We start from the raw sequence: 12354 nt of genomic DNA on the forward strand, positions 1-12354 counted from the left end.
TATTTTATGGCTAAAATTTTAAAGGATTTTGCAGGCAAAGATTTTTTTTTCTCATCATTCTGCAAGAAGAATTTGAAAAATTAGCCAATTTTATTAATATTGCCTTTAAAAAAATGTTTAGAAAAGAAAAATCAGTGGGCAGAAAAATGCTAGTGAACAATAGTAAATTAGCTACATATACATGTATCCAAATTATATGGATCTAATTTGATAGGAAATTGGCATAGTTCCCAATTAGATTACAAATACAAAAAAACCCCCAAACTTACCCTACTGGTTAACACATAAAATAACACACTAAATCTCAGGAAATTATAAAGGATGTTAGAAATGTAAAACATATTTTCCCAAACACAAGCAAAATACATGAAAACTGTTCAAGCGAGACAGGGAGGGGGAAGGGATGCCCATGAGTCATTGAAGTGAATGCAGAACACATTCCAAAAACAAGCCTGGCAGGTTAATCCATGTGAGAGTCTCCCATTCACTAGGATTCCCTCTGCTTGCCATCACCACTAGCTATCACCAGATCACCCTTCTGTTCACCAAGGGCCCTGCTGTTGGTCCATCTATACATCTACCTCTCCGGGTCTGACCCCACATTCTTTTCATACCCACCCCTCTCCCCTCCACACATTGAAACTGATAGAAATTTGACAAATGCAAATTATGACAAACAGGCCTATAGGGCAGCAGTGTTCTTAAATAATCAAGTTTAAAAACTGTTCTAAAATTCAGTAAGATTTAGAGAAGAAAGTAGAAAAATCCCATGTTTTAAAGCAGTGGCTCCACCAGTGGATTGATAGAGCTGTAAAGACTTTTTGGTAACCCGAGTCCTCCATCAGAACAAGATAAAATCATCTCTCACTCTACAACACACACACTGTAACCAAATCCATCGTTAGCAAACTACATCATTCATCATCAGGCAACAATCTACTATAAATTACAATGGGTCCATTAAAAGATTGTGAAACCTAACAAAAAAAAGCAAAAGCAAAAAACCCCCACAACTCTCCCAGGAGGGTCTTTCAAGTCCCCTTGATCTGTGCCCGAGACACTATAAGCTCTCAGGACACCTTTTGGGTTTCACATCCTGTACATGAGGTCCCCAGGTAACCAGGGCAAAGCAAGTCCTAGCTTCTACCCAAACTGTCTGGTTTGCTGTTTCCCTGGGCAGAACATCTCCTGCAGATTTTCAAACCCCAAGTTGCTCTTTCTGGTCTGTGAATCAACAGCTTAAAAAACACAAGTTCAGAAACGTTTTCATGGCAAGCCCGTGGGAAGCCAGGGATGACTGATGGTTCTAGGGAAGCCACTGAAGTACCTGGAACTTTTCTGAGGTCTCCTCCAGGGTTGGGGCACAGGGCTCTGGAGGAGCTGCCAGCCAGACCCTGCACCCACAGAAGGTCTTCTCCTTGGCTTCAGTGGGAATGCAACCAAGTCAAATCAAGTTATCATTTCTAAAGTGTGTCTTTCATAATCTGTTGTATTAATAGTTATTTGCATGTTATTTCCTGGTTTCTTTGCTGTGATATGTGGGAGCAGGCAGAAGAATTCTAAAGGATTTTTAGGCTGATAGTACTTCCATTATTCAGGACAATGTGCTATCCAAAGCAGGCAGCTATTTGGGATAAATAGCATATCCCCATTTGTCCAAAATAGCCAAATGTCTGGCATGAGTCATGCCAAACAGGCAGCTGCTCGGCAGGAGTGTAGTACTGGCATACTAAAAAGCAGAAGAATTTGGAGGGGGCAGAGAGAGCTTAAGGTGGCATCAGGGTGTAGTGACAGAGTGTTTGTGGGGTCAGGAATACACAGCTATCACACTCATTAAAACTGTCAGACGATGCCATCATAAATGGCAGCATTTGTTTGCAGTTTGCGCACAACAGTTTCCAAGACACCACTCATCTCCTTAGTACTTAAGCCAGACAATAAATGAGTATCTTAGAGGCCACTGTGTGGGAGGTGCTGGTAGGTATTATCTCTGGAGCACACATACTGCAAGTACAGTATCACCACCAGAGAAACACACTGGGCATGGACAGGAACATCTTGAGAAACAATTTCTTTGGTAAGGGTGCTGCTGTGTGACTTGCACAGCACAGGGCATTTCTTTAGCTGTATGAGGATGGCTTCCTGAGAATTCATGGCATTCACAAGAAGCAGGATGGATGTCACGGGCAGGTACATGAATAAATTTCCAGGTGAGTAAAGGTATCTGCGTCCTCAGCTGGCTGCTGGGTAAAGCCATGTGCACGCAGACTTGTGAGCACCGTACATACCCATGCTGCATGCAGGCACCCTCCTGTCCTTTCCAAGCTCTAAAGCCCTTTCCTCCCACAGCATTGCATGGGTACTAATGATATAAGCTGAAGATACTCCTGTGAACTGGGTAATAGACTTCATTTCACAGAAAAATAAGCTGTAAAATTTGTGCCATACCCAACACCACGAAGAAAACATAGGGCAAAGCCTTGAATGAAACCATCTACTGAGAAAGTCTTCTGTGACAAGAATATCTTTTGTCACAGTCACTGCAATGCAAGCTCAGCAGGTGCCATTTCAAATTCAGTATCTTGGCCATCTACTTTCCTTTCAAAATACATGAAAACAGTCCCTGGCATGTAGTAAACTGCTTGCCAGACTTAGGAATTCTTTAGTTTACGTTATCTTTAGCACATTTATGTGCCAAAAAAGAAAAAAAAGAAAAAAAAGAAACTGGGTAAATGTGTAGTTAGTCACGCTTGTAAAAATGTCAATGCTGTCAAAAATATTTGTGTGAAAATCATAAACAAAATCTGCTGCCATGAGAAGTTATTTGGTTCTTAATTATGGGACAAAATTACTTCTTTTTCATGAAGACTTAAAAAAAAGAGAGCTAACACTGTGATGGAAATATTGGCATAATCTTGACTCAGCTGCTTCCCTGGGGTAATAAAGTTGCTCCCAGAAAGAAGAGGATTATAATCTTCACAGAGTACCTTAAAAATCCAGCTAGTATGCCAAGCTAGCTTAGCAGGTTCCTAATAGGATGTGCAATCCTGCACCTCTAAGTATGTTTGGAAGGGTTCAGGTACTTAAAAGCAAGAGAGGGTTGGTTAGTAGTCCTTTAATTGGCATTTTTGAGTGGATTTCTTGAACTGCAACTCAGATTTACACACTTGCTTACAGAGGCAGGATAAGCATGTTTTATAACCTAAAAAAATAAACAAAAGCAGTAGGTCACCAGACCAAATCATGCAGGTCAGCGGAGAGGAATACCTATAGCTATCTTGAGTTTTGTGTTCACTGACCTGTGGGAACAGTTGGTGGTCCCTCTCTATTTCTGAAGGACAGATGTCCTCATCCACATGCTGCCACAGGTGGCAATGCTGTGGTCAGCAGACCTCACGGGCACATCCCAGGAATGAACCCCCCCACAGAGGGGGTTCACTGGGGCCAGGTACACTGGCAGGGTCTTTGGAGAAGTTGTCCTCTCTTCTTTGCAACTTTATAAAAGCAGACTCACGCTCTTACAACTTGTGCTTAATTGGGAAATTTTCACTGGCCACAGGGAGTGGAAGTAGCATTCAATGGTATGGCCATTTGGGGACTTAAATTCCAAACCACACAGCTAGTGCAGGCATTGCTGTCTTCTCAGAACAGAATCATCTATGTTTGTGCATGGTTGTAAAGTATAAAAGCCACCAAACCAATATCGAAACAGCCAGCCAGCCATGGTATTTAGGAAATTTTTAATTATAAGGGTGGTGAAGTACTGGCACAGGTTGCCCAGAGAGGTGGTAGGTTTCCCGTCCCTGGAAATATTCAGGGCCAGGTTGGACAAGGCTCTGAGCAACCTGATCTAGTTGAAGATGTCCCTGGTCATTACAGGAGGGTTGGACAAAATGACCTTTAAAGGTCCATTCCAACCCAATCCATTCTACGATTCTATGATTGAGTCTATGATTTCTCTTGCCCTGGACTGCAAATACAGCTTGTTAAAATTAATGTCCAGCTGTGTTGATATGGTCCTATTCAGCAGTGATCAGGTTTCTCAAGAGTCTGGAGAAATGGTACTGAAATGTCTGTCACAAATATGGCATAAAACAAGTTACTAGCAAGAAGCACATTCCAAAAAGGGCCGTAGCAACTGAAGCAACATTTCCTGCTGAGCTCTGCAGTTCCAAGGCCTCTTACAGAAATGGCTTCCCATCCCTTAATATCCCTGGGAGTTCAGCACCGATGTGTTATATTGCAAACCTAAAAGATTACTTGAAACAGAACAAAGATTCAGAAAATTCATCTTTTATTACTCCATTTCATGTCTCTCTTTTGTTATCTTCTCTTCTCATAGAATTTCATATTACTGCTTGAGAAGGAAAGGGAAAACAATCTTATATTAATACTCACTAGATTTATTCATGGGGGTTTACGTTATCCTATTTTATAATTGAAAATATCTGCATGGAATCAAGATACAATCAAAACTCAAGAGAAAAGTAACATTTTTCATATCACAAAAGGGGTAAAACCTGAAGCAGAAAAATGTGACATTAAATGAACAAAGGCCATGTTATGCTGGCTCATTTCAATCATGTCTACCTTCATTCCTCTGAACAACTCTACTGAGAGAGTCCTGGTAACTCTTTTTTGCTATCACCATAAAAACCAGCCTTTGCTGGAAGAAAAAAGGGTGAGGTTTTCTTATGCACCATCTTCAATGCTTACTCTTAATCAGCTGGAGGAATTTCTGAAATATTTCATGCTTCCTGAAAAAAAGAGGTAGAACAAGAGCTGGATAACTTCGTGCCACCCGTTTCTGGTTTGTCTTGTGAGAAAATGATATTGTTTTAGCAATAAATAAGAGCAGATTTGTTACAGTATTCAAAGAGTGTGAGGAGTAGGGAAAAGGCAGATCAGGAATAAATGGATTAAAGAAAAGACAGTCTTCTAAGCAGAAGAAAAATAAAATTGCCTGGAGATACTGAAATGTTAAGTAACACCAGCAGTAGACTGTGGCCTGCCTTGCGCAAAGGGCAGCAGGGAAATGAAAGGTGATTGCTACTTCGGATCATCCTTGGACTGGGGGAGGGAGGCATTGAAGGTGCTGCCTGTTGCTCAGGACATTCCTGCCACTGCTGGCTCTGCCCATCCTCTGTACCCAGCGAGTCGACAGGAGGATGCGTTGTCATCAGGCCAGCACAGGATGTGCCACTTCTGGAATAAGGCAGCAAGACTGTCACACTCTGAAATGACATCTGCTTTCTGGCCTCTTCCTACAGCAGTACCAAAACATGTTGCCAATGGCTCACTCAAGGGAGACCCAAAAAACATCAGAATCTTTTGCTTCTCTTGGGAAATGGGCTCCTCCAAGGCCATCTATTTCCAAGTTCCCTAGAGCACAAAGACAAGAAAAGTAGGTTCTTTTACATAACAAGCAGTGAGAAGTTTGGCTCAGTCTTGTTGAGAGCATCATCAAAATTCAACTTAAGTGTGATAAAGTACCTGAGTTTATTTTCTGCAGACAGGGTCTCAGCTCATTGTCCTCACGTTGTTGAGAGATGGAAGAGGGAAGCACATATCCTCAGCTCTCTGAGGCATCACTTAAATATTTCAGCAAGACCTTGCTTCCTTCTGCTAGTTTTTCTGGGGTTCTGGAAACCTTAGGTCTTCCTTTCTTTGCTGACATTTTAGGGTCCAGAAGCTGGGCCATCTCTACTGGGCCTGAGCACAGTACATAAACATTACAACTGGTTCACACTGACGCGAAGGATGAGCGGAGAAGATGTGCGAGACAGGATAATGTGGGTATGTTTCCTGATAGGAAGGGTCACAGCTATCCCACTAGTCCATCCAACATCCTGGTGAGCCCAGGAGTAAAGCTCTTGCCCTCATCTTGTCCCATTCTTCCATTGCTATCCCACTTCCAGCCAGGATATTAAAATAGGTGCCTGTAGATACATCAAACCTCTTTGCTCAATCTGAGTCCTACTAACGCAGTTCTTCCAGTGCAATCATGTGATGCTGGTAAATGCCGTTGTCTGCCTCTTTGCTGATCCTGCCAGCAGCTCTCAGAAGCTATTGGAGGAGTCTGTGAGACAACAGTACGTAACTTCACACTTGTCTGCATAACAATCTAAAGTAGATACAGGGATGCCTCTAAGGGTAAGGTTGAATGAACTCTAAGCAGAGGAATTACAACCTAAACCTAAAATACTACCATTTTGTGACAGTGTTATTATCTGCCTATTTGGGAACTCCTGGATTTCTGGTCTGCAACATCTCTGTTCTATTCATCAGCTACTTTACTACCTTTAGTTTATGTAAGGCACCGTAACATTAAACATCTACAAAATGTAGACATCTGCATCAAAGCTGTTTGTCTTTGGTGTTTCTCCATTGCAAGTCATGTGACTTATGGTTGCTTTCTGATTCAGGATGAGCCAAATTACTGATGGGAAGAGCTTACATCATTCCATTGGCTCTAACAGGGCAAAAGAAGAGGTGGACTAGTTCTGATGTCTGCACAGTAGATGTCTTGATTTCAGTCATTCATATATAAATTCATATATAAATTACTTAGCCCCACTGCAAGTGTCTCCATGCAGTTTAAGAGAGTCCATTAAAGCTGTATCTTCACATATGGGGCAAACGTCAAAGGTGAGGTGGTGAGTGAGAGGTGTGCAAATTTTCCACAAACAGGTTCAAGATCACTCTGTAGCAGTTTAGGATGAAAATCAGCCTCAGAACAAAATGAAGAGATTGCTTGTTTGGCATAGCTTTCCCACAGTAAATAATAGATACAAAATTAGCTAGTGAGGGAGGAAGGGAAAAAAAACCCCCATAGATCATTTGCTTTGGCTTGCAAAGCTTTTAAAGCATTCAGAACAATATAAATCCTGAGACAGACAGAGACTGTCCTCTACAGATGGGCACTGGGCATCTGCAACAAAACACAGTCATGACCCTACATATAAGTTTCTGTGAAGGGCCATTAGATGGGAGACAGCTCATTGTGTGCACATGTGTTTGGAGGAGAAAAATGAGTCACTCCCAGCTCTGGATCAAGCAGGTGATGTAAAGAATTGGCAGGGAGAATGATGCAGACTTTCTGAAAAGCACTGAGTCACATCCTAGGAAAAACCATTTAAAAAGAAAGCAAAGCTGGATGCAGTGGTATCAGTTGAGAGCTGGGAGCAAGGATGAACACACCTACTCTGCCAAAGAGGATACACACCTGTATAAACCAAGGAGCCTAGACTGGGTTTTGCAGTGGTTTCTGTAAGACCTTAGAATTGACACTTTCTGTCTGTTCAGCAGCAGTTCCATTAGGAACAGTCTTTTTCGTAATTTTGCATCTCAGCACAATGTACAGCTTCTCTGGAATGACAAATTCTTCACGGTAGAAACCCAGTCACAGGGCTGGTAAGAAGTGGTCTGCTGGAAAGGAGAATCAGGTTCACCATCTTTCCAAAGTTTTGCTGTCCTTAGCAATATTTCTGACTTGGCCTCAGTGAAAAGGTAACCAGGAGATATGCCATTGCTTTTGTAATATAAGAGATGGACTGAACAATGTTACAAACCTTCCAGGACCAAAAAAGCTATTAATACAGTGAAATCTTAATTCCCCTGCTGTGTTTTATCTAGGTTTTACCTAGAAGCAGGATGGCCAGCAGATATTTTTTAGCTCTAGGCTGTGGGCCAGCCTTAGTGGATCTGGGCTGCCTTTGTGTTGACCTTCCCAGGTATCCTGCTCTCCTCACCAGTAACTTTGCTATCCTTACATCCCAGACCCCCTCTGCTTACTATAGATAGTGGAGATTAAGACTGTTCCATTCACTAACTTAAAGGAATTCAGTGTGACACCTTTTTGCTGGTTTTACTAACGACTGGCCATTCACAAGAAGGAAAAAAAAAAGCTGGAGACATCTAAGCTAGAGCAGGGGGATAGCCACAAGCTCTGTCATCACCTTCTTGGATGTGGCAAGGCAGTTAGCTCTGGCTAGCGCTTCAGGGGACCAGCTTCTGATATGAATAACAGATTCAGAAACCTGATTTCTGAGCTTGGGACCCCTCAAATGAGGCAGCGGGTGTCTACTCTTTAGGGTACATCCAGGATAATTCTGTGGGGCAGCTACCCTATTGCCTTAAAAGCCTCTTTCCCTACACACATGTAACAATTGATAGGGACATCTGGTACAAGTCATCAGGAAGATGAATACAAATCAAGTTAAAGGTTAAGCTGAGAAGTGATGTTCAAGCAACATAAACTGATCTAGTTATATTTAAAATATGTGAGCATCCAAGACCTTTTTCCTCAAATCTCTGCTCAGTTTTCATTAATGCTTCACAAGGCTCTCAGAAGACCTCATTGCTTTGCATCTGCCCTGGCTCTGCTTCTGTGAAAGCAATTTTTGACTATTCTGGGAAACAGATGTAAGAGGGAGATTTGGGTAGATTTGAGGATTGCCATTCTCTTGACACTTTTCTGGAAGTTCAAAGAGGTACTTGTCACTCGGTCCCGGCTTTTGGGAACAAACATTGCCCAGTTTTGGGACACCACAGATTTTTGCCGGGCTCTCACAGCTGGCCTTTGAAACCTTTGGGAGGGACCAGGCTAAAGCCTAAGACCAGAGCAACGCACAAGACAATTAACACGTTAGACCTCACCATCCCCCAGTGAACTTTTGTCGGCCTCTCCTCTTCCTGAAAGAAAGGGGGAAAAACATCCTTTTTGTAGTGGCTGCTTATTATATAAAGCAAATCAAGAGTGAAGGGAGGGAGCAAAGAGATGGCACAGAGCCCGATAAGTGCACCCTTAAATCTATAATTAAAACCAAAGGCAAGTTCCCAATATAGCCAATTCAGTTATATAAGATCTTACAAAAGCTTCACACTGTTTGCTGGGTTTTGCTTTATTACTGTTCCCTCTCCTTGGAGTTCACTTCAGGTCAGTAGTGGATGAGGTATTGCAGTCAGAGTTTATGGCAGGGTAGAAATCTAACAGTGCCCTGTTTGTAAAGATATGCAAGTGTGCACCCAGAGGGAAAAAATAATCACTGGCTCTACTTGAAAGAGAAAAAGTTAATGGTCACTTTGGAGCTCAGTTTAGGACACCTCCAGCTCCGGAAACAGATGGCTGTTACTAAGAAATTACTTTAAATGATGTCCTGAGAGTCTGTGAAAGGGTCCTCTTTGCCCACTGGTCAGAGAAATATGGCAAAACTACATGTAAGACAAGAAATCAGTCTGGATATGCCCTCACTAGCCAGCCAGACTAAGGCATCAGGTTACAGAAGTTCTCATAAAGCCCATGACAAGTATGTTCCACATTTCTTCATGTCTACTAAAAGCAGCCTGCAGGAAAACATGAGTTCTGCTGGCATTTTTTTAGTGTAGGCAGCTCACTGTTCTGTGCAACCGTACTGGGAGTAGCTATCTCCATGTGGGAGTTGGAACATGTATCAGAACCACTACATTAAGTAGTATGCAAGCTAGGTTTCAGAAATATAAATAAAAAGCAGTTATAATTAATGATAAAACCCTTCACTGCTGCATCCTCCTCTTGGATTCTTCACAGCAGAAGTGGGCAGTAGCATTCCTAGAAGCAAAAGTTTCCTAGGACCATGCTGAAACTAAGCTCTTGGACCATATAAAACCAAAAAACCAGCCCCAAACACCAAGAATACTGTGCTTAAACACAGTAGAACCACTCAGCAGCAATCAGCACTGGACAGACATTTGTGTATTTCTGAGGTCCCAGATTTCAATGGTAAGGGTAATGTGGGTGCCAGGGGACGAAGGCACAATTGCCTTCTCCACTTTCTGGTGAAGTGACACAGTGCAGGCACATGCAATGTGCAAAATCCAGTTTCATCAGTTAATGCAATTTGCTGAAGTCCCGTATCGCAGGCCGGTAAATGTCCTCAGGAAGAACTTACCTGGAAGAAGCTGACGATTACTGAGTATAGCACCAACATTCATAGAGCAAGATATCTTCGTGTTCTAAACCCCAATAATATTTAGATTAATTTGCCCCACAGAAGTAGAAGTAGGGGAAAACAGAACACTTTCAAATATGTTCCTGAAATATTACTCTTACCCAGTAATAATCAGGTATGTTGCCCCTTTTTTACCCACATAATAGCAGAAAAATGGGAAGAATAATTTGCGGGAACATTTGTGAAGTCTATGACCATCTTTTCTTTGCAACGTGAAACCTCAATGAAATGTACCTTTTAAAAATTAGAAGGCCACATAAATGTAAAGGATACGTTAAGTGCTTGAACTCTGTTGTCTCTTTGAGCTGTGACAGTTCCCAGCTTGCAAGCACCATATGCAAAGGTACAGAGGAAATCCCATGGGCAAAACTTGTGCTGTTGATGCAGATGCAGTTTACTTATATCTGATTGGATTCAGTTCCAATTCCTCCTGCATACCTCCATCAGAGGATTTTTGTGATAAATATCTGTCAGTGCCAGGCACTAAAATGGTTGTTCAAAGAGTATTGTTTCGAAGGTGGTGGTTTAAGAGCCGGGGCTCAGCTCTGTGAAGACCTGTGTAGGAGAGCTGTGGGAAGGAGGGGCTCAGGGGTCCCACTTTCCTCATGCACCCACCGGCCTTTGTGGCAGTGCAGGTGCTAGCAGAGCTCCAGCCTCACGATGACAGTAGCGCAAGGCCCTTCAAAGGCAGATCGGTCTTTCCAGTGCAACGTCTCTAAGGCTGCCATGCAAACCAGCAGACCTGATGGTATGCAGGAGGAGTGCCTGCTTACCCTTTCAAAAGCTTGCACATAGTGCAGAGACATGCTGGCTCCCAAAGGCCATCTGCACACAACATAGGTATGATGTTCTCATGAAGTTCTGTGAAGTCATGTCAAAGGTACCATGCACAAGTGAGAAATGGGTTCATCAGGTTTCATTGGGATGTAATATCAGCCTATACTGTGTCTGCTGACACCAATCGAACTGAATACCACTAAGAAGTAACTATCTGCAAGAGGGTTGATGTCTATATTAAAGGGGAGGATTGACACTAAAAATTAAGGCTCGTATTATTAGTATTTTCATCAAAAGAGTGTGTCATGAACTGCTCTTTTCTGAGTGAAGGCAATGATCAGAAAAGTTTATGTGATGCTATCACAGAATCATGGAGTGGTCAAGGCTGGAGGGGACCTCTGGGGGTAATCTTGTCCAACCCACCTGCTCAGGCAGGAACATCTAGAGCAGGACTATGTCCAAACAGCTTTTTAATATCTTTTTACATAAAAATAAATTTTAAGGTCTCCTTATCTAGAAATCCATGCAGCCTTCCAGCTGCGTATTCAATATGACAACTAGCAGCAGTAAGCGGGCATCATCCGTTTACCAGGTAACATCCACAGAAACCCACCATTTTTAACTGGGGAAAAAAGAGAAAGATGGATACAACACAGCCTCTTAGCACTAGGCTGTAACACCTCTTTCCCTCTTTGGAAGGGCACCACACACAGTGTAACAAGAACTTCTATAAGCGCTTGGGGTGAGAAGCACCACCAGCACTCCATGTATACAAAATATTCTCTTGTGTCTGTCTAGAATGTTTAAACCATTTCCATCAGCACACCGCCATCTTTCACACGTTCTTATAGATAGAAGCTCAAGCAAAAAGTGCATCTGGAAACTTTTTCACAGGCAAAAGATGGTCAACAAGTTCTGTGCAAATCTCATGAGGAAGAATTGATGTCTATGCGTCTTCGTTGCTTGCTTATGTGACATCTGCTCTGAGACCACTGGGGAAAAAAATTATTCGATGGCTCAAAGTGTCTGTTAGTTTTGTGGGATTTTTACCTAATCAAGTCAAGGTAATCAAGCTTGAGCTCTAAAATCTAATCAGGTTCTGGATGGGATTGACTTGAATACAGGATTCCATTTCCTTGCTAATCATTACAGTCTATCAACTTGGTAAAATAACCTCATTGTGTCAATGTTAGCACTAATCGACTCACTTTCCAGGGCTCAGATAGTCTAACAAGTATTTTATTCTTGATACTTGTTTCAAAACTAATTTGCACTGTCTCATAGATTTTCAGCTTCAGGTGCCATGTCTTCTCCCATAATACGCCGAAAAATGAGCTTCAGTTCAGAGTGTGATGCTGACATCTTATTCCCTTTTCATTTCCATTTTTTATGTTTTACCTCATGAAACAGCACAAATGATTTCAAGGGACCATTCAAATAGGTACATATCATGTATATGACAGATCTTAGGTGCTGTGTCAGAGGATAAATGTTATAAAACAGTCTCTGATTTCTTGGTACAGTAGCAGCCTCTTTCTTGTTAGAGTCATCTGCCAACACATCTTCTCGTGTTTATCCTCTGTTTTGA

Source organism: Falco naumanni, chromosome 2 (genome assembly GCF_017639655.2).
Source record: "Falco naumanni isolate bFalNau1 chromosome 2, bFalNau1.pat, whole genome shotgun sequence".
NCBI lineage: Eukaryota > Metazoa > Chordata > Aves > Falconiformes > Falconidae > Falco > Falco naumanni.